The sequence below is a fragment of the Bombina bombina genome, chromosome 1 (assembly GCF_027579735.1).
Source record: "Bombina bombina isolate aBomBom1 chromosome 1, aBomBom1.pri, whole genome shotgun sequence".
In the NCBI taxonomy this organism is placed as follows: domain Eukaryota; kingdom Metazoa; phylum Chordata; class Amphibia; order Anura; family Bombinatoridae; genus Bombina; species Bombina bombina.
This window is the reverse complement of record NC_069499.1, coordinates 151783166-151803980: the sequence shown is the minus strand read 5'-3', so window position 1 is coordinate 151803980 and position 20815 is coordinate 151783166.

Sequence of the window (20815 nt, the reverse complement as noted above, 5' to 3'; positions counted from 1 at the left end):
GGTTCAATAATTTATATCTGCTCTCTAACATCTTTCAGAAAATGTATTAATTGTTTTAAAATATTATACTGGGACTTTCTGTTCTAAATGCTGATGATAATGCTAATTTATATCAATTAAGGAAAATGAGACTGTACAATTTGCCAGTGTATAGCTTTTCCTTATTATGCTAACTTTACTGCATTCATTTGTCCAGAACTGTAATAATAAAGGATTATGTGAGGGATTTTTTTTTGCTAGGTACAGGATGTACTTTTCTGACTGTTCTGGTCTTTTCTTTTTTTCTATAAATTTTTAAACCCCTTTCTGTCAGTGAACTCAGTAATATACTACTTTCTACATAGTACTATAAACCAATAGATTGGTTTCTCCTTAAAAAAACAATGAAGGGAGAGAAATTTCTAATATATTTTTTTTAAATCTACCTTTGATAATGTTCATAATTTTACAGGCTATGTGAACTGTTTGTATTAGGAAAAAATGGCAAAATAACTAATATGTTTAAGAAATATATAAAACAATATTCCAATTTTCTTATTTCTTCAGATGTGGGGCTCGATCCGATAAAAATCGTCGCCCGCAAAAGCTGGCGATGCCAATATTTGCGCTGGTTTGGTATCACATATACGGCGTAACCTAGAAGTTACGAGCGTATATTTCTGCCGTCGCCCGTAGTTTTTTGGGCCATAGGCAGGTATACCAAACCAGCGCAGTTTGGTATCCAATATACAGCATAAGGACTTACGTGGCGAAAATGGAGAAATCTTACTCCATTTTCACCTCGCCACAAAAAGCAGCCGTAAGAAGCCTTACGCTGACTATTGGAGCCCCGTAACTCCCTAAACTAGCTGCTAAATAAACCTAACACCTAACGCATGCGCAATGTCTATCTACCTGTAAACCGCGATCTGCTAAATAAAACCTAACACCTAACGCATGCGCAATGTCTATCTCCCTGTCAACCGTGATCCCCCGCCGCAATCCCTAATAAAGTATTTAACCCCTAAACCGCCGCCATCTACATAAACTAACCCCCTACTGTGAGCCCCTAAAACCGCCACCATCTAACTGATCTATCCCCTAATGTGAACCCCTAAAACCGCCGCCATCTACCTGATCTATCCCCTAATGTGAACCCTTTACACCGCCGCCATCTACCTTATCTATCCCCTAATCTGACCCCTTACACCGCCGATCAGCCAATAGAATGCGAGCTCAATCTGATTGGCTGATTGGTTCAGCCAATCGGATTGAACTTGAATCTGATTGGCTGATTCAATCAGCCAATCAGATTTTTCTACCTTAATTCCGATTGGCTGATAAAATCCTATCAGCCAATCGGAATTCGACGGACGCCATCTTGGATGATGTCATTTAAAGTTACCTCATTCGTCGTTCAGTCGTCGGCCGGGATGGATGCTCCGCGACGGTGGAGCGAAGAAAGAAGATTGAAGATGCCGCTTGATGGAAGATGCTGCCGGATGGAAGAAGACTTTGCTGCCGCTTGGATAAAAACATCGCCAGGATGAAAACTTCTTCTTTACCGCTTGGATAGACATCACCCGGATCTGATGAGGAGTTCAGCCCGGCGTGGTGAAGATAAGGTAGGGAGATCTTCAGGGGGGTAGTGTTAGGTTTATTTAAGGGGGGTTTGGGTTAGATTAGGGGTATGTGGGTGGTGGTTTGTAATGTTGGGGGTGGTATTGTGTTTTTTTTTCAGTCAAAAGAGCAGTTTTCTTTGGGGCATGCCCCGCAAAAAGCCCTTTTAAGGGCTGGTAAGGTAAAAGAGCTTTGAACTTTTTTTAATTTAGAATAGGGTAGGGAATTTTTTTTATTTTGGGGGGCTTTATTATTTTATTAGGGGGCTTAGAATAGGTGTAATTAGCTTAAAAATCTTGTAATCTTTTTCTTTATTTTTTGTAATTTAGTGTTTGTTTTTTTTGTAATTTAGTTTAGTTTATTTAATTGTATTTTTAGATAGATATTTGTAGTTTATTTAATTTATTGATAGTGTTGGTGTATTTGTAACTTAGGTTAGGATTTATTTTACAGGTAACTGGGTAATTATTTTAACTAGGTAGCTATTAAATAGTTAATAACTATTTAATAGCTATTATACCTAGTTAAAATAATTAACAATTTACCTGTAAAATAAATATAAACCCTAACATAGCTACAATGTAATTATTAATTATATTGTAGCTATCTTAGGGTTTATTTTATAGGTAAGTATTTAGATTTAAATAGGAATATTTTAATTAATAATATTAATATTAGATTTATCTTAATAAGAGTTTAGTTAGGGATGTTAGAGTTAGATAGGGTTATTATACTTAAAATATATATATATATATATATATATATATATATATATATATATATATATATATATATATATATATAATATAATAACGATATTAACTATATTAACCCTAATATAATTAGGGTTAATATAGTTAATATATATAATATAATAACTATATTAACTATATTAACCCTAATATAATTAGGGTTAATACATTTATTATAGGTGGCCGCGGTGTAGGGGGATGTAGATTGTAGGCAAAAGAGCAGTTTACTTTCTGACAAAGCCCCGCCAAAAGCCCTTTTAAGGGCTGGTAAAAGAGCTGAATTCTTTGGGGCATGCCCCACAAAAAGCCCTTTTAAGGGCTGGCAAAAGAGCTGTTACTTTGGGGCAATGCCACGCAGAAAGCCCTTTTCAGGGCTATTTGTAGGGTTAGACTTAGGTTTAGTGGTAGGGATAGTTTAGTATTTTAGGGGTTAAATAATTTAATATAGATGGCGGCGGGGTAGGGGGATTAAATTAGGGGTTAATAATTTTAAAATAGTACATTAAAGGGTTTAGTAAAACTGAGGCTGTGGGTATTTTACATAAAATGGAAAATTCAAGAACAAGGGGTCATGAGCTCAAGCTAAAGGGTAGTAGATTCAGGAGTAATTTTAGGAAGCACTTCTTTACAGAAAGAGTGATTGATTTATGGAATAAACTTCCTCAAGAGGTAGTAGCAACAAACACTGTGGGGGACTTTAAAAATGCATGGGACAAGCATTGGGCTATCCTACGAACTAGATAAGTTTATACTGTTAGGTAAGGTTGGGCAGACTTGCTGGGCCTATGGCTCTTATCTGCCGTCAATATCTATGTTTCTATGTTTCTATGGCGGCGGGGGTAGAGGCTCACTTTAGGAGGTAGGTAAGGTAGATGTCGGCGGGGGTAGGGGCTCACTTTAGGGGGTTATAGATTTAATATAGCTGGTGGCGGGGTCCGGGAGCGGTGGTTTAGGGGTTAATACATATTTTATTGTTAGGATAGTGAGGGGGATAGCGGATAGAGGGTTATATGTGTCGGGATATGTTAGGGAGGCGTGTTATACGTGTCGGGCTATGTTAGGGAGGCGTGTTAGACAGTGTGGGTGATTTAGACTTTAGTCAGGTTTTGTAGGCGCCGGCAGTTTCTAACGTGGCGTAAGTAACTGGCGACGCCAGAAATTTGTACTTGCGCAGATTTCTGGACATCGCTGGTTTATCCGACTTACGGCACGTTAGCATCTGACGGCTCCATATATTGGATAGCTTGAGATGCGAGCTGAAACTGCGGGTGACGCGGGTTCCCTCGCTTGCGCCGCAAACTATGCAGTATATCGGATATGATCTACTAGGAAACAGAAGGTACTATAGAAAAGGAATAAAATGTTTGTAACACATATATGATAAAAGAAAAATCATGTATATTTGAAGGGGGCTTTGTAAAAGTTAGAAACATTTGCAATTGATTTAAATATGCTTTCAAACAAAGGGCCAGATTACAAGTGTAGCACCATTTTATTGCCTTTAGTCGCACGCAAATACTGCCAGAACTAAGCTTTTAACAGGCACAAGTTAGCACGCATATTACAGGTTGAACGTAAAATGTTTGCGCAAGAGCAAAAGCTGCAGTGCGCTAACTTGAGGACTATATATAGTGACCGTACTATCTTATTTTCCCTATAGACTTCAATGGAGAGTGCATTTTTTTTTTTTAAACTGACACCTATCTAACCACATTTAAATGGACAGTAAAGTCTAAATTAAACTTCAATGATACAGAGAGGCATGTAATTTTAAACAACTTTCTAATTTACTTTTATCATCAAATTTGCTTTGTTCTCTTGGTATTCTTAGTTGAAAGCTAAAACCTAGGTAGGCTTATATGCTCATTTCTAAGCCCTTGGATTGCCTCTTATCTAAATGCATTTGACAGTTTATTACTTTATTATTTGTCAAAAGATCTGAGATAAAGAGGCAGTCTGCAGAAGCTTAGTCCATCAATTGTGGATCAGATGGGCACCAACATGCTTTATATGTAATATAACCCAGGATTATTTTACCTTGTTATAATTAAAAATATTTTAAACATACTCATTCAAAGGAACATAAGTTCAAAGTTATGGTGGGTAAAAGGTGAAGCAAAAAAACCCTCAGCACTTAGTACAATTATGTAATTAATACATAATGAAACACATCTGCCCATCCACACAAAATAGGTGACTTTTTCCACATACTCTCCCCACTGGAACAAGGGATTTTGGGTAAGGATGTTCAAATGATATTCACAATGTTTCATCTTCAAAACAGATTTAGTTTTTCTTCAAAACAGATTTTATAAAGAAAAAGGTAAAGCACTGTGTACTTCATTTGTATTTACCTACCTCAAATCCAGTTGAATAGGGAAAACATTACTGGGAGCTTCTGTGGAAAAACAGCGGAATTGCTGGATATTCTACAAAATGATTTTTTTATATGAAACTAGGCGATAAGCCTGCCGAGAGGGCAAACTATAAAAAAGAAAACTACAAACCCCAAACATAAAAAATGTAAAATTACAAAAAAATATAAAAAATTAAACCTAAACTAATATCCCTATAAAAAATCCTCAACAAAGTAAAAACACCCCCTAATGTAATACTAAACTACCAATAACTCTTACAAGGGCTTTTGTAGGGCATTGCCCTAAGTTAACCACAGCACTTTTCCATTTTCTGTCCGTTTGGGACCAAGGTTATTTTTACATTTTTGCGGTGTTTGTGTTTAGCTGTAATTTTCCTCTTACTCATTTACTGTACCCACACATATTATATACTGTTTTTCTCGCCATTAAATTAACTTTCTAAAGATACCATTATTTTCATCATCCTATATTATAAAAGGCCAAGTGTGTTTGTCCGAAGCTGTCATGCGCAGTAGAGACAGCACGAGGACAGACATACCTGGCCTTGGATTCCCTACCTGATCTGCCGACTGCCACAAGAAGAAGTGGGCAGGGCCGAGCGTGTGTGGGGGCGTGGCCTAGCGTAGACCAGTGAAGGGGGGCGTGGCCTAGCATGAAGGCCTGTGAAGGGGACGGGGCCGGGGGCCAGGGTCAGGGCCGTGAAAGGCTGTGGAGAGAGATCAAACAGCTCAAAAGAGGGGAGAGGGGGGGAGAGAGAGACCAAGAGGGGAGAAAGAGACAGGGGAGAAAGAGAGAGAGGGGAATAGAGAGAGGGGAGAGAAAAAGAGGGGAGATGTGGAGAGAGAGAGAGAAGGAGAGGAGAGAGAGAGAGAGAGAGGGGGGAGAGAGAAAGAGAGGGGGGAGATAGAGAGGGGAGAGAGAGAAGGGAGAGATAGAGAGGGGGAGAGAGAGGGGGGAGAGAGGGAGACAGAGGGGGGAGATAGAGAGAGAGAGGAGAGAGAGAGAAGGGAGATGTGGGGAGAGAGAGAGGGGAGAGAAAGAGGGGAGAGAGATAGGGGAGAGAGGAGGGAGATAAAGAGAGGGGGAGAGAGAGAGGGGGAGAGAGAGAGAGAGAGAGAGAGAGAGAGAGAGAGAGAGAGAGAGAGAGAGAGAGAGAGAGAGAGAGAGAGAGAGAGAGAGGAGAGGGAGAGGGGAGAGAGAGAGGGGGAGAGAGAGGGAAGAGAGACACAGGGGGAGAGAGGAGAGAGAGAGAGAGAGAGAGAGGGGAGAGAGAGAGGAGAGAAAGAGAGAGAGAGAGAGAGAGAGAGAGAGAGGGGAGAGAGAGAGAGAGAGAGAGAGGGGGGAGATAGAGAAAGGGGAAAGAGAGGAGAGAGAGAGGGGGGGAGAAGAGAGAGGTGAGAGAGAGAGGGGGGAGATAGAGAAAGGGGAGAGAGAGGAGAGAGAGAGAGGGGGGAGAAGAGAGAGGTGAGAGAGAGAGGGGAGAGAGAGAGGAGAGAGAGGGGAGAGAGAGGAGAGAGATAGAGGAGAGAGAGGGGAGAGAGAGAGAGGAGAGAGAGAGAGAGGAGAGAGAGAGGAGAGAGAGAGAGAGGAGAGAGAGGAGAGAGAGAGAGAGGGGAGAGAGGAGAGGAGAGAGAGGGGAGAGAGAGAGGGGAGAGAGAAAGGGTAGAGAGAGAGAGAGAGGGGAGAGAGAGAGAGAGGAGAGAGAAAAGAGAGGGGGGATAGAGAGAGAGGGGAGAGAGAGAGAGGGGGCTCAATTATATATTGTTCGCCAGCTCAAACTTTCTTTTTCTCGCTGAAACTCACAGGGCTGCCCCGGTGCAATGATCGTAAAAAAGGGGCAGTCCCTGCGAGTTGCGAGATGGCTCCTATTAAAAGTAATGGAGCTCGCTGGATAGGGAAATTTTGCTCCTTAGTGTGAAGTTAGCAGAGAGCAGGGGGAGCACTTTAAAATTAAAATCCTGCAGCCAATATAACTCACATTACGCTGCTTTCTGCTTATAGCATCTTACATTTGCCTATATGTTTGTATGAATTTGTTTTTCTATTGGGGTTATAAGTGTTTGTATTATTTTTTCAAAAGCTTGCCACCTTTTAGTTGGCGAGAAAAAACTGTGATATCTGCAGTGCGAACATCTTTATAGAATTACGCTGGGATTAGTGAGACATTGTCATATACGCCCATGGAACGCCCATGTTCAGCCCATTTTATGAAAAAACAACAATTACGCTTTGCATTTTGTATTTATGAATTCAAATTTCTGTGTGATTTTTGCACATCCAGTGTACTACAATTACAATTTACGCTGTGAATATTTAATTTGATTTATTCCTGTGTAAATTAGATACTAATTTTACATTTTTGTTAACATACGATTTTTGGTGAAGAATTGTGTTACGATTTTTGATGCACCTTAACAATACAATTTATCACTGCTTATTTTTGCGTGAATGATTCAAATATTTGTTTTGTATAATGTTTAAAATACGAATTTTGTTGTGCACATTTCATATGAAAATGCAGTATACGCCCCTTAGCGAGAAACCCTGTTTTCAGGGTAAAAAATGGATTTAGATAATTCCACAAGGGAAATAGAAGGACTGGCAAGCATTCTTTAATAATCTCGCCAGCCCAGAGAGTTTTCAATCATCGAGCCCAGAGAGAGAGAGAGAAGGCGGGTGAGAGAGAGAGAGAGAGAGAGAGAGAGAGAGAGGGGGGGGGGAGAGAGAGAGAGGGGAGAGAGAGAGAGAGAGAGAGAGAGAGAGAGAGAGAGAGAGAGAGAGACAGAGGGGGGATAGAGAGAGAGGGGGGAGAGATAGAGGGTAGAGAGAGAGAGAGAGGAGAGAGAGAGAGAGAGAGAGAGAGAGAGAGAGGGGGAGAGGGGGGAGATAGAGAGAGGGGGAGAGAGAGAGAGGAGAGAGATAGAGGTTGAGAGAGGAGAAAGAATGAGAGAGGGGGAAGAGAGAGAGAGGGGGAGAGAGAGAGGGGGAGAGAGAGAGGGGGAGAGAGAGAGAGAGGGGAGAGAGAAAGAGAGAGAGAGGGGATAGAGAAAGAGAGAGGGAGAGAGAAAGAGAGAGGGGAGAGAGAAAGAGAGAGGCGAGAGAGAAAGAGAGAGGGGAGAGAGAAATAGAGAGGGGAGAGAGAGGGGAGAAAGAGAGGGGAGCGAGAGAGAGGGGAGAAAGAGAGGGGAGCGAGAGAGAGGGGAGAGAGAGAGAGGGGGAGAGAGAGAGAAGGAGAGAGAGAGAGGGGAGAGGGAGAGAGAGAGGGGAGAAAGAGAGAGAGAGGGAAGAGAGAGAGGGGAGATAGAAAGAGATAGAGAGAGAGAGGGGAGAGAGAGAGAGGGGGGAGAGAGAGAGGGAGAGGGGAGATAGAGAGAGAAAGAGAGAGGGGAGATAGAGAGAGAGGGGAGATAGAGAGGGAGAGAGAGAGCGCAAAAGAGAGGGGGGGAGAGAGAGTGCAAAAGAGAGGGGGGGAAAAGAGAGCGCAAAAGAGAGGGGAGAGAGAGAGAGAGCTCAAAAAAGAGAGGGAGAGAGAGCGCAAAAAAGAGAGGGGCGACAGAGAAAGCAAAAGAGAGTGGGAGGGAGAGAACGCAAGGGGTGGGACCACTGTACTGCAAAAAATGGCCCGTGTGAACGGGCTTTAGGACTAGTATCTTATAATTTACTATAAAAAAAAATATAAAATATGAGACAAAAATGGAAAAAAGCACACTTTTTCTAACTGTGAGCCCCAAAATCTGTTTCAAATCTACAACCACCAAAAAACACCCATGCTAAATAGTTTTTAAATTTTGTCCTGAGTTTAGAAATACCCAATGTTTACATGTTCTTTGCTTTTTTTGCAAGTTATAGGGCCATAAATACAAGTAGCACTTTGCTATTTCCAAACCTTTTTTTTTTTTTTTTTTTAAATTAGCGCTAGTTACATTAGAACACTAATATCTTTCAAGAATCCCTGAATATCCATTGACATGTATATATTTATTTTAGTAGACATCCCAAAGTATTGATCTAGGCCAATTTTGGTATATTTCATGCCCCCATTTCCCCGCCAAATGCGATCAAATACAAAAAATTGTTCACTTTTTCACAATTTTTTTCACAAACTTTTGGTTTCTCACTGAAATTATTTACAAACAGCTTGTGCAATTATGGCATAAATGGTTGTAAATTTTTCTCTGGGATCCCCTTTGTTCAGAAATAGAAGACCTATATGGCTTTGGCGTTGCTTTTTGGTAATTAGAAGGCCGCTAAATGCCACTGTGCACCACACGTGTATTATGCCCAGCAGTGAAGGGGTTAATTAGGGAGCATGTAGGAAGCTTTTTTGGGGTAATTTTAGTTTTAGTGTAGTGTAGTAGACAACCCCATGTATTGATCTAGGCCCATTTTGGTATATGTCATGCCACCATTTCACCGCCAAATGCGATCAAATTAAAAGAAAAGTTAAATTTTCACAATTTTAGGTTTCTCACTGAAATCATTTACAAACAGCTTGTGCAATTATGGCACAAATTGTTGTAAATGCTTCTCTGGGATCCCCTTTGTTCAGAAATAGCAGACATATATGGCTTTGGCGTTGCTTTTTGGTACTTAGAAGGCCGCTAAATGCCGCTGCGCATCACACTGGTATTATGGATAGCAGTGAAGGGGTTAATTAGGTAGCTTGTAGGGAGCTTGCAGGGTTCATTTTAGCTTTAGTGTAGAGCTCTGAAACATCAGACCCCCTGATCCCTCCCAAACAGCTCTCTTCCCTCCCCCACCCCACAATTGTCCCCGCCATCTTAAGTACTGGCTGCAACTCTGCCAGTACTAAAATAAAAAGTATATTTAGGCTTTTTTGTTTTTTTAAGCATATTTACATATCCTGCTGTGTAGGACCCCCCCTTAGCCCCCAACCTGACTGATCCCCCACCAAACAGCTCTCTAACCCTCCCCCTCTGCCTTAATGGGCGCCATCTTGGGTGCTGGCAGCTTTCTACTGTTAAATCCAAGTAGAACTTTGTATAGTTATATACTGCATATTATAAAGGAATGTTCCGTTATTAGTACACCTATTGTTTTCAGCAATGCTAGAAGTATTACGTGATTAATTCATACTTACAGTCCCTACTATATCTGAGAGAAAGTGTTACTTTAATTACTTGTGCCGCTATAATAGTTGTTTCTGAGATACCAACTCATACTATTACATATACCGCTGAATACCTCTAGAGTGCCCTATTCATTCTATATGAGCGTGCTCTGTAGAGATTCTATTAGCCAAAAAGTTAGTATAGATTTGCTATAGGACCTGTGCCAACATCCGAAGCGTGTCCTTAGTGGAGGACGATTGAATGAAGAGGAGCCTCCATGCTGCTGAGGACCGCCACCGCTGAGGACCGCCGCCATTGAGGACCACCGCCATTGAAGACTGCCGCTGAGGATCCACGCATCAAAGAAGCCAGCTCTGCACTTCCGCTCCACGCCGCCTTCACTTTCGGATGAAGATAGAAGATGATGGAGTCGTCTTGAAGAAGACCTTCTCAGCCGGAATCAGGAATGGTGTGTACCTATTTGGGGGCTTAGTTTTAGGATTTTTTTTAAGCTTAGGGATTTAATGGGCTGGAAAAGAGCTTATTGCCCTTTTAAGGACAATGCCCATACAAATGCCCCTTTAGGGGCAATGTGTAGTTTAGTTTTTTTTGTTGTTAGTTTTTTTATTTTGGGGGGGGTTTGGTGGCTGGGGGGTTTTTTACTGTTAGGGGGGAATTTAGTAATTTTTAAATGTAAAAGAGCTGTTTAACTTAGTGCAATGTCCTAAAAAAGGCCCTTTTAAGGGCTATTGGTAGTTTAGTTTAACACATTTAAAAGTCAGTAGTTAAGAGTTTTATGGTAAAACGCTGTAACATAAAACTCATAACTAAAGTGCTAAAAACTACACTAACACCCATAAACTACCTATTAACCCCTAAACCAAGGCCCCCTCCCGCATCGCAAACACTAAAATACAATTTTTAACCCCTATTCTGCTGCTCCGGACACCGCCGCCACCTACATTATATTTATGAACCCCTAATCTGCTGCCCCCAACATCGCCGGAGATGTTGGGGGCAGCAGATTAGGGGTTCATAAGTATAATGTAGGTGTCGGCGATGTCAGGGGCGGCAGATTAGGGGTTAATAAGTGTGAGATTAGGGGAGTTTAGACTCGGGTTCATGTTAGGGTGTTAGGTGTAGACATAATTTTTATTTCCCCATAGGAATCAATGGGGCTGTGTTACTGAGTTTTACGCTGCTTTTTGGCAGGTGTTAGACTTTTTCTCAGCTGGCTCTCCCCGTTGATTCCTATGGGGAAATCATGCACGAGCACATACGACCAGCTCACCGCTGACTTAAGCAACGCTGGTATAGGAGTGCGGTAAGGAGCAAAATTTTGCTCAACGCTCACTTCTTGCCTTTTATCGCTGGGTTTGTAAAAACCTGTAATACTAGCGCTGCAGGTAAGTGAGCGGTGAGAGAAAACTGCTCGTTAGCACCGCATAGCCTCTAACGCAAAACTCGTAATCTAGCAGATTGTGTGTGTATGTATATATATATATATTTATATACACGTTTTTATGAATAAATAGAACATAGTTTTCTATGTGAAGAACAATGGAAAGGGAAATATTCATATTTTCATGTCAGGTTAGCGCACATGAAAATAGAAAATAAGGTATGCGCACGAGTTTTAATTCCACTAGTAGTAAAACTAATAGTATTAATTCCACTATTTTTGCTCCACTGATTTTTTAAGTTTAATAGTTTTTATTGAGCATAAAGGAAAATTACAACATACAATAAAGGATAATACAGAGGCCCAGACTGTTTCATGTTTACACTTATTATACATTACAATCAGCGTTGTTATATTGAGTTAGTGGTCTGTATCTTTTTGTCCTTTCTGGTTTTTCCAAAGCTCATTTTTCAATTTTTATTGTGAACATTAACATAATAATAAGTTATAACTTAACAGGTTAACTATTCATTAGTTGTTCATATAACAATTCTTAGATAACTATTTTGATAAGTCTTCTATAGGTACAAAATGTTAATATCAAGAAAAAAGTATCAGTAAAGGTATATATGTGGGAGGAGGGAGATAGAGAGGAAGAAGGTGGGATTGGGGGGGGAAAGAGGAGGAAAGGAATGGAGTAGAAGGTTCGAGGAGGAGGAGGAGGAGAGAAGGGAGGGGAAGGGGGGGAGGAGAAAAAAAAAAAAGAAAAAAAAAAAAAAAAAAAAACGGGGAATTGGGGTAGAAAATTATTCCGTCTAAGGGGGTATAGGTTGTTTAACCATGGCAGGTGGCTATAGATGGATTCCATAGTTCCATCATTGCCTCATGTAGTTCCATTGTACCGTTTTTCATATGTTGATATCTTTCTATCAGAAGCATGGAGGAGACCTGCTCTTTCCAGTGCTCAAGTGAAGGAACTACATTTGATTTCCATCTTTGTGGTATAAGGAGTTTAGCGCTATTTAACATAATATATAGTAGGAGTTTTTTAGGTTTACTACGAATTTTAGGGATGTCTAGATAGATAAGGATGCCTGGGTCTTTTTGTAATTGGATGTTGAGTTTGGTGTCTATTTCGGAGAATATCCCAGACCAGAAACTCTCCATTTCCCTACATGACCACCAAATATGTACTAAGTCTGCCTCTTCCCCACAGCCCCTCCAACATCTGCCGCTACTCTTTTTGTATATATGACGTATTCTGGCTGGTGTAAGGTACCACCTCGCCAGTAATTTAAAATTCATTTCCATTATGTTAGAGGAAATTGTGGCTTCTTTATTGCATTGTAGGGCATGATCCCATGCCTCTTGGCTGATATCTCTTTCTAGGTCTTTAGCCCATTTGTGGGTGAAGGAAGGATATGCTTTGCCGCTGTTGGTCAGGAGCATGTTGTACAATTTAGATATAGTATGTCTGGGTTGGATTTGTTGGGAACATAAATTTTCGAATCTGGTTAGGGGGCGGTTGAATTCTTCTCTTTTCTTATGTGTTTGAACAAAGTGTGCTAATTGTGTATAAGCGAACCATGGTGGGGGAGGACCCCCTCCAGAGCTCGCCAAGTTTTCCCTTTGTATCAGTTTGCCTCCTTCTAGTATACTTTTTAGGGTGAGTTCTTGTATGTGTGGGGAGGGGTTGATCGGGGGGGGAAAGCCTATGGTCGGTAAGTCAGGGTTGTTCCTGTATGGCGTCATTGGGGAGAGCGTGGTGGAGAGGTGGTTGGACGTTTTAAGGAGTCTGTCCCACAATAGGAACAGCTCGCTCCACAGCGGGTATTTTGAGATTTCTAAGGGTCTTAGTTTTGGAGTGATCCAAGCCCATATTCCCATATTTTCTGAGTTTAGAATTGTTCTATCAAGTTGGATCCACCGTTTATCTGTTGAGTTATAACACCACTCCACCAGGCGTTGCAGAATTGTTGCGTGTCTGTAGGTTTCTATGTTTGGTACCCCTAGTCCCCCTCTGTGTCTAGGGAGGAACATAGTAGCTTTTGGGATGCGAGGCCTAATTTTTTGCCAAATGTATTGTCCTATGATCTCTTGAAGGTTTGGTATGTAGTGTCTGGGTAATGGAGAAAGGTAGTGTTTGTAATACATACAGAATGCGAGGTAAGATGGTCATTTTTACTACTTGAACTCTACCCAACCATGAGATCTGTTTGTTGCTCCAGCTGGATAAATCAGCTGTGATTTGTTCTTGTAGTGGTTTGTAGTTGTGTGTGAATAGGTCTTTTGGGTCTGCCGTCAGATGTATGCCGAGGTATTTCATTTTGTGAGGTTGGACGACCAGGGGACTGTTAGATTTTATTTTGAGTATAGTTTCCAAGGGTGCATTAATGTTTAAAATTTCCGATTTGGAAGCATTTAGATGGAAATTAGAGAATCTACCATATACGCTAAATTCGTCAAGTAGTGTTGTCAAAGAGGTCTCTGGGTTAGTTAGCATAAACAAAATATCGTCGGCGTATAATGCCATTTTATGTTCTGAGTCATTAATTTTGATGCCACTAATCTGGGGGTTTTGCCTAACTTTATGAGCTAATGCTTCCACGGAAAGGGCGAATAGGATTGGGGACAAAGGGCACCCCTGCCTTGTTCCGTTGGTGATCTGGAAGGGATCTGACAGGATGTCGTTAACTCTCACCTTGGCTGTGGGATTAGAGTACAGTGCGAATATCTTGGAAATAAATTTGCTGCTAATGTTCATATGTTTTAGAACAGAGCCGAGAAAGCCCCAATTGACCCTGTCAAAGGCCTTCTCGGCATCTGTGGAGACCAAAATCGTAGGGATCTGTTTGTTTCGTGCATATGAGATTAGTTGGAGTATCCTTAACGTGTTGTCTTTTGCTTCGCGACCTGGTACAAAGCCTACTTGATCAGGGTTCACTAGCTTGGGGAGTATCCTATTAAGTCTGTCCGCAAGTATTTTAGCATAAATTTTTACGTCCGCGTTAAGTAGGGAGATTGGTCTAAAATTTTCAGGTTTTGTGGGCGGTTTACCCGGTTTGGGCAAGACCGCGATGTATGCTTCAAGCATATGCTTGGAGAAGCCGCCCACTTCATCAATGACATTAAATAATTGTGTGAGATGGGGTGTTAGGTCAGCAGAGTACATTCTGTAATATTTACTGCCGAAACCATCAGGTCCGGGACTCTTTCCTACTGGGGTGTGTTTTATTGCTAGTAAGACTTCCTCGCATGTTATAGGGTGGTCAAGCGATGCAGAATCTGTTGAGTCTAAGTGGGGAAGTTCCAAGTCAGAGACATATTTATGTACGTCGGGAGATCCCTGATACCTATGGTCTTGATTCCTAACATCTGAAGGTCTGGCAATGTTGTATAGAGTTTCATAATATTTTCTAAGGTTTCTGCTATACTAAAGCTGTCAGTCTTAGTGTGTCCTTTTTTGTCTGTTAAAGTGAGGACATATGATTTTAAGTGTTTACGCTTGAGGGATCTAGCGAGTAAGCGGCCTGCTTTGTTCCCATATGTATAAAAGTGCTGTTTAAGTGCTAGAGATTGCTTTTGCTGGTCTAGATGTAGAAAGTCCCTAACCTTTGTGCGGGCTTGTGATAATAGGTCTAGAAGGGTTGTATCCTCCGGTTTCTGTTTATGAGCTCTTTCTGCCTCTGATAGACTGTGTAGCAAATCATTATATTTTTCTCTGTGTAATTTGCGTATTCTGGCTTTGTGTTTAATCAGAATCCCCCTGATCACACATTTGTGTGCTTCCCACCTGTTCACTTCTGAGGTCACGTTAATTTGTTAATTTGGAAATATTCTGGGATGGCTTTTTCTAGGTCTATTCTGACCAGAGGGTCGTCCAATAAATGATCATCTAGTCGCCATTGGAACGGGGCAAGAGGTGTTTCTGGCCATTCTACCACGCACAAGGACTGGTGCGTGGTCTGACCAGGTGATAGGTAGAATTTTAGACATTTTTATTGTGGATAATATTAGTGGGTCCGCAAAGAAATAATCTAATCGGGAGTACACCCCATGGGGGTGAGAAAAAAAGGTGTAGTCTTTTCTAGTCAGGGTTAGATAGCCTCCATACGTCATGGACAGCCAAGTCTCTGAGGAGATGGTTAATGCACTTGAGGTCCTCTTTTAGGTATAGTAGAACTGCCCCCTGATGTATCTAGTTTAGGGTCCATAGGAGTGTTAAAGTCCCCACCCATAATGAGTGGGCCTTTCTTCTGGTCCATTATGTGATTAGTTAGGTGTCTCAGGAATGTCTTTTGGTCTTTGTTAGGAAAATAGGTGTTTACAATTGTGATAGGGCGTCCGTATAGTAGCCCATGGATAATAATAAATCTGCCCTCCTGGTCTTTGTCTGTGTGTATCGATTGAAATTGTATAGATCTTTTAATTAAAATACCTACACCGTTCTTTTTATTAGGGCCAGAGGCAAAGAAGGCAGTGGGGTAGTCTTTGTTGTGCCACTTTGGTTTGTGGCCTTTCCTAAAATGGGATTCTTGCAAAAGGACAATATCCCCACCTACTCTATTGAGGTCTTTCAATACAATGTTACGTTTCGTGGGGCTAATTAAAACCCTTAGCATTAATGGTTTATGAATTTAATGGTTTTACATGCCATTATTGGGGAAGAGAGAAAAAAAAAAAAGAGAAAAAAAAGGGGGAGAGGGAGGAAGAAGTGGTTGAGGAAAGGTGGGTGTGGGGGGTAGGAAAGGTTTAATGTAAGTTAGTGTGGTGGAAAAATGAATAGGTGGTAGAAGGGGTATCTGAGAGAGAGAGTAAGAGGGGAAAAGTTTCTATAGGTTTAGTAGTAAAGAGTGTTTCTCGTAACCTTCCTACTGAGAGGTGAGTGCGGTTACTAGTGAAAAGGGAGAGGAAAGAGCCTTGTCTCCTAGGGGTCGTTGAGGGGTATATATCTTGTGTTATAAACAGTATAGTTCCCGGTCTATGGGGTCCATATAGAAAAGGTCAATCTGATTCGAAATGGTTCTTTTTGGTTTGTAGCATAGAGAGCCAGCCGGTTGTTTAGCATGTTAGTCTAGGGGTGTAGTTTTCTAAGTGTCATGATATTTCTGGCGTTGTGTGGAAGCATAAAATTGTTGGTTGTGTGTTATCAGAAATGTTTAAATCGATGTCTAGTATTGTTCTAGAGGTTAGCAGGATGAAGATGAGGATATATTACAGAGAGAAAAAAGATGGCAAACCTAATTAAACCGATTAACTTGTCATAAGTAAACAAACAATAAGTATGATAATATATTATATAGAATCATATGCTATCATCGACAGAAGATGGAAAGGTGAATTGTTAAACAACTCTGGTATGCTTGAGATTAGATATAAGGTTGGTACATTCTGTATGCACAGTGCGTATATGCTGTTCCTTTAGCTAGTTATGCAATATGTGCATATCTTATTATTCCATTACCAACATAATCCCAGCTGCCTTTTAAGATGGGATGAATATCAATTCAAACTGGTGAACAAATCAAATCATCAACGGTTACAAATAAAATATTACAATTTAGAAAACCAACAACTCATGAATCTAATAAGAGTTGACATCGTTATGTGACTGTGAAGAATACCTATATATCATGAGTGAGTAAACATTGCTATCTAAAACAGATTAAGTTAGTAACATAATCATAGTTATTTTGGTAGACTACTTTTAATCTGGAATGAGTTTAAGTAATCTAAGGCCTACACAGTGCATGTAAACTGACATTTACTATTTTGTGACAATGATTGAAAGGAAAAAGTCCAGTTTGGGGTGATACGAGTAAGCCCCGATGTCCTTTAAAGAAAACACAAAGTTTCACATTCTAGTCTCTATCTTTATACAGCCACCTAAGGCATGAGCTGTTATGTCTTTTCCAAAGGAGGTAGTGGATGTTAAAGTGGTTATTTAAACAGTATACGATACCTTCATCTAGGCGGGGGAGCAGAAGGTTGGTTATCATCTGATTGAGAGGAGAGAGTGTTTCTAGAGTCGTCTGCTTCTGTATCTGGGAAAGAGATCTTTAGGCCAAATTTTTCATTAAGCCTATGAAGGTCATCTGGGCCACGATAAATTGTCGTTTCCCCATTTTTTTGTGGTAATTAAACTTACTGGGAACCCCCAGCGGTATTGAATACCTTCTGCTCGGAGAGTATCTGTAATAAATCTCAGGTCTCGGCGTTTCTGAAGGGTGGCAGGGCTTATGTCAGAGAATATTTGAATCTTGATGCTGCATATGTAACAGGGGATTTAACTCTTGCGCTCTTCAGTACTTCTTCTTTGTCAAGGAAATTCAGGAAGCGGACTATGATGTCTCTTGGTGGAGCTTTCCCCGCTGGTTTAGGCCTAAGGGCCCTATGCGCCCTTTCTAGGATCATATCTGGTGCAGATGGAGTGCCCTTAATGGTGCGAAATAAATCTTGCAGACAGCCAGATATGGCAGATGGGATGATGGATTCAGGGATCCCCCTGACTCTCAAATTGTTTTCGTCTGTTTCTGTTGTCGAGGTCTTCGATTTTGTCTAATAAAAAGTTAATATTTTCTTCATGGTTGTGTATTTGTTTTGTAGATTGTTGTACATCATCACATAACAAAGTCTGTATATTTTCCAATTTGGCGACTTTTTGTTTTATTTGAGAGATGTCTTTTCGCAGTTCACCAAACAAGCCCCTGACCTCCTTCAGCACTTCTTTAATATCATCCTTGGATGATATGTTTTTAAGATCTTCTTTTGTTATAAAGGGGCTATTATTGTGTGATGTGTCCTGCATTGAGGCCTGAGCTTGTGCCTCAGAGGAATCAGGACCTTTTTCAGTTTGAGGTTCCACTGTTTTTAAATATTGATTAAGGGTGGTATTTTTCAGTGGTTTTTTCCATTCTAGGTGCCCGTTTACAGGGCATTCCAAATCACCCCTGTTTTGACCGGAGATCCCTCCGGCCTCCTTGTATTCTTGTCTTGCCTTTAATTTGATAGATTGCTGGCCCCCACCGGAGTAGTACTCACTTTCTGAATCAAGGGCCCCAGTGTGTCGAGAGGCTGCCGCTTTGAATTCGTATGCTGCAGGTCAAATCAATGCTTTGATGTTTGTCGGTCGGGTGATAGTCCACAACCGGAGCTACGCAGTAACTGCGTAGTATGTCTTACTGCTTAGATCTGGGCCTGCATCGTAATGGCGTCTGCCGGTTCCGGGTCTTATTGCGGTAAGCTTTTATACAGTCCAGTTCAATTAGTGTGTCGGCTGACAGCTCAGTCGGGTAATAGTCCTTATCACAAGCGATGGCAGGATCACATGAGGGTTATGCGATCTAAGGCAGCTGCGTGTAGAGTAGATGATCTGGGCCGTTACAAATGCCTCCTTGCTCGCATCTCGCACGCTGTTGTCTAAATTCCGAATCAGATCTATCTCTGATACTCAGGGATGTTCTAGATGGTATGAGAGCAATTTAAGTTACCGGGAACTTGGTGTTTAATCCCCTTTAGGAGAAACTTGGCTACGGAGCCTAGTTAGTGTGCGGCCATTTCCCTGCTTTGGCCAGGCTCCGCCCCCCTGCTCCACTGATTTTTATGGGAATATAGGTTATTGCGCATAGTTAGTGTGCGAGTTAAAACAGTTTAATTTCAACTCATAATATGAGCACAACCTGAGGCGTGAAAAAAACGTACTTCTAGCTCAGTCAGCGCTCAAGCGGGAGCAATAAATAATGCACCACTTGTAATCTGGCCCATAGTTTAGGTAGATAGATGATAGACAGACAGACAGTCAGATAGATAGATAGATAGAAAGATAGATAGATAGATAGATAGATAGATAGATAGATAGATAGATAGATAGATTAATAGATAGATAGACAGATAGATAGAGTGTGTTTGTTTATACATGTATGTGTGTACACATTTGTATGTAAGTGTACAGGTATGTATGCATGTGTGCAGTGTTTTTTACTTATGCAGGTACAGAACCCTTTCCACAATCTGCTTGGGACCAGAAAGGGTTTGGATTTCGGAATATTTTATATTTTTGATATTTGTACTTTTTGCATCTTGAAAGTGGGACAGCTTGGAGAGGGAATGGGACCAAATGCAAACTATGGGGCATATTTATCAAGCTCTGTATGGAATACGATTGGGTTGATTGACACCCACCCGCAAATCTGCAGGGGGGGATATTGTACCAGCAGTTCACAAGAACTGCTGGTGCAATGATAAATGCCACAAGCGTATGCTGTCGGCATTTACCGATGTGCAGCGGACATGATCCGCAATATCGGATCATGTCTGCTTGCACATTAATAAATAGGCCCCAAAATCTTTTGCAATTTAGGCAATATTTGCATGTCTTAATAAATCTTATTTCTTATCACTTTAATAATTTTGAACAAAGTAACCTTGGAAAGATAGTTGTTGTTTTTAATAAATATAGACTCGTATTTTAATTTTAGATCACAAAAACCATACCAAGACACAGGCAGAGAAGATGGTGACTTATGGGTTCAGAAAATTGTAATTTAAACTTGTAATATGAGTGCAAGAAATAAAAGCTTTATTGATTTAACCAAGGGAAAGCTAAATTGTTAACTATATCTGTTTTTCATCATTTTTAAATAAAAAATAAAATGTAAAATGTAATCTAATGAAATATATAAACAGTCACAAGTATTCTTTTGCTGCTTTGACCAAGGGAATCAAATTAAAAGACCCCCCCCCCCCAATAAGGTGCAATCTACATTCTCCCAGAGCCACTCCCTCTGCCTTAACAATATTTCTGCATTATTTTTTTTTATTTTTTTTTTAAGTAATTTTTTTATTGAAGTTAAAGCATATAACATCACAACAAGGACTCGCCCTAAGGCCAGAGTTACAACAGAGAAAGTAATACATTGTCTATGTAAAGGCATTATTAAGAAAGCAATATGCGCATAAAGCAATAGAAAATACATTTCAAATCTGATTATGAAGATAGACAATATCTTAGGCGAGGTGAAACAGAACTTCATTTTATATTATGTCAACGTATGAACTCCTCATTCTAATAATATTTAATCTAAGATCAAAATAGCAGCCTGTAGAGGGTTAGAATAGGTATCAGCCACTCTTGGGCCGAGATATATAGGGGGGAGGGGGATATTCAGCGGGTAAGCACCGCTATAACGCATAGGGAAAGGTGGTTGGGGGGGACGGAGCCATATATTAATGGAATAGCATATGTACTTGGTGTGGACACGTGATTGGCCCAATCATAGAGATCATGGGCCTGGTAGCTGGGTTACCAAAAAAAAACTGAATGTGATATGCCTTGGATAGTTAGTCATCTTGGGAGTGTATAGTGGGGCAAAGTAACATTCAAGCACAAAATGGAGTAACTAGATAAGGGCTAAAGGCCACTCTGCTAATGCATTCAGGGGGGACCCAAATATTACTAGTATAAACTACAAAGGAATGTATACAGTCACGATAATAGCAATTTACCTAGGTGTTCAGGACTGATCTAAAGAGTAACAAAACAGGCAAAATACGATCTTATCTAAACATTGCATAACAAACTTGCCCACTAGCTAAAGTGGAGTATGATAGAAA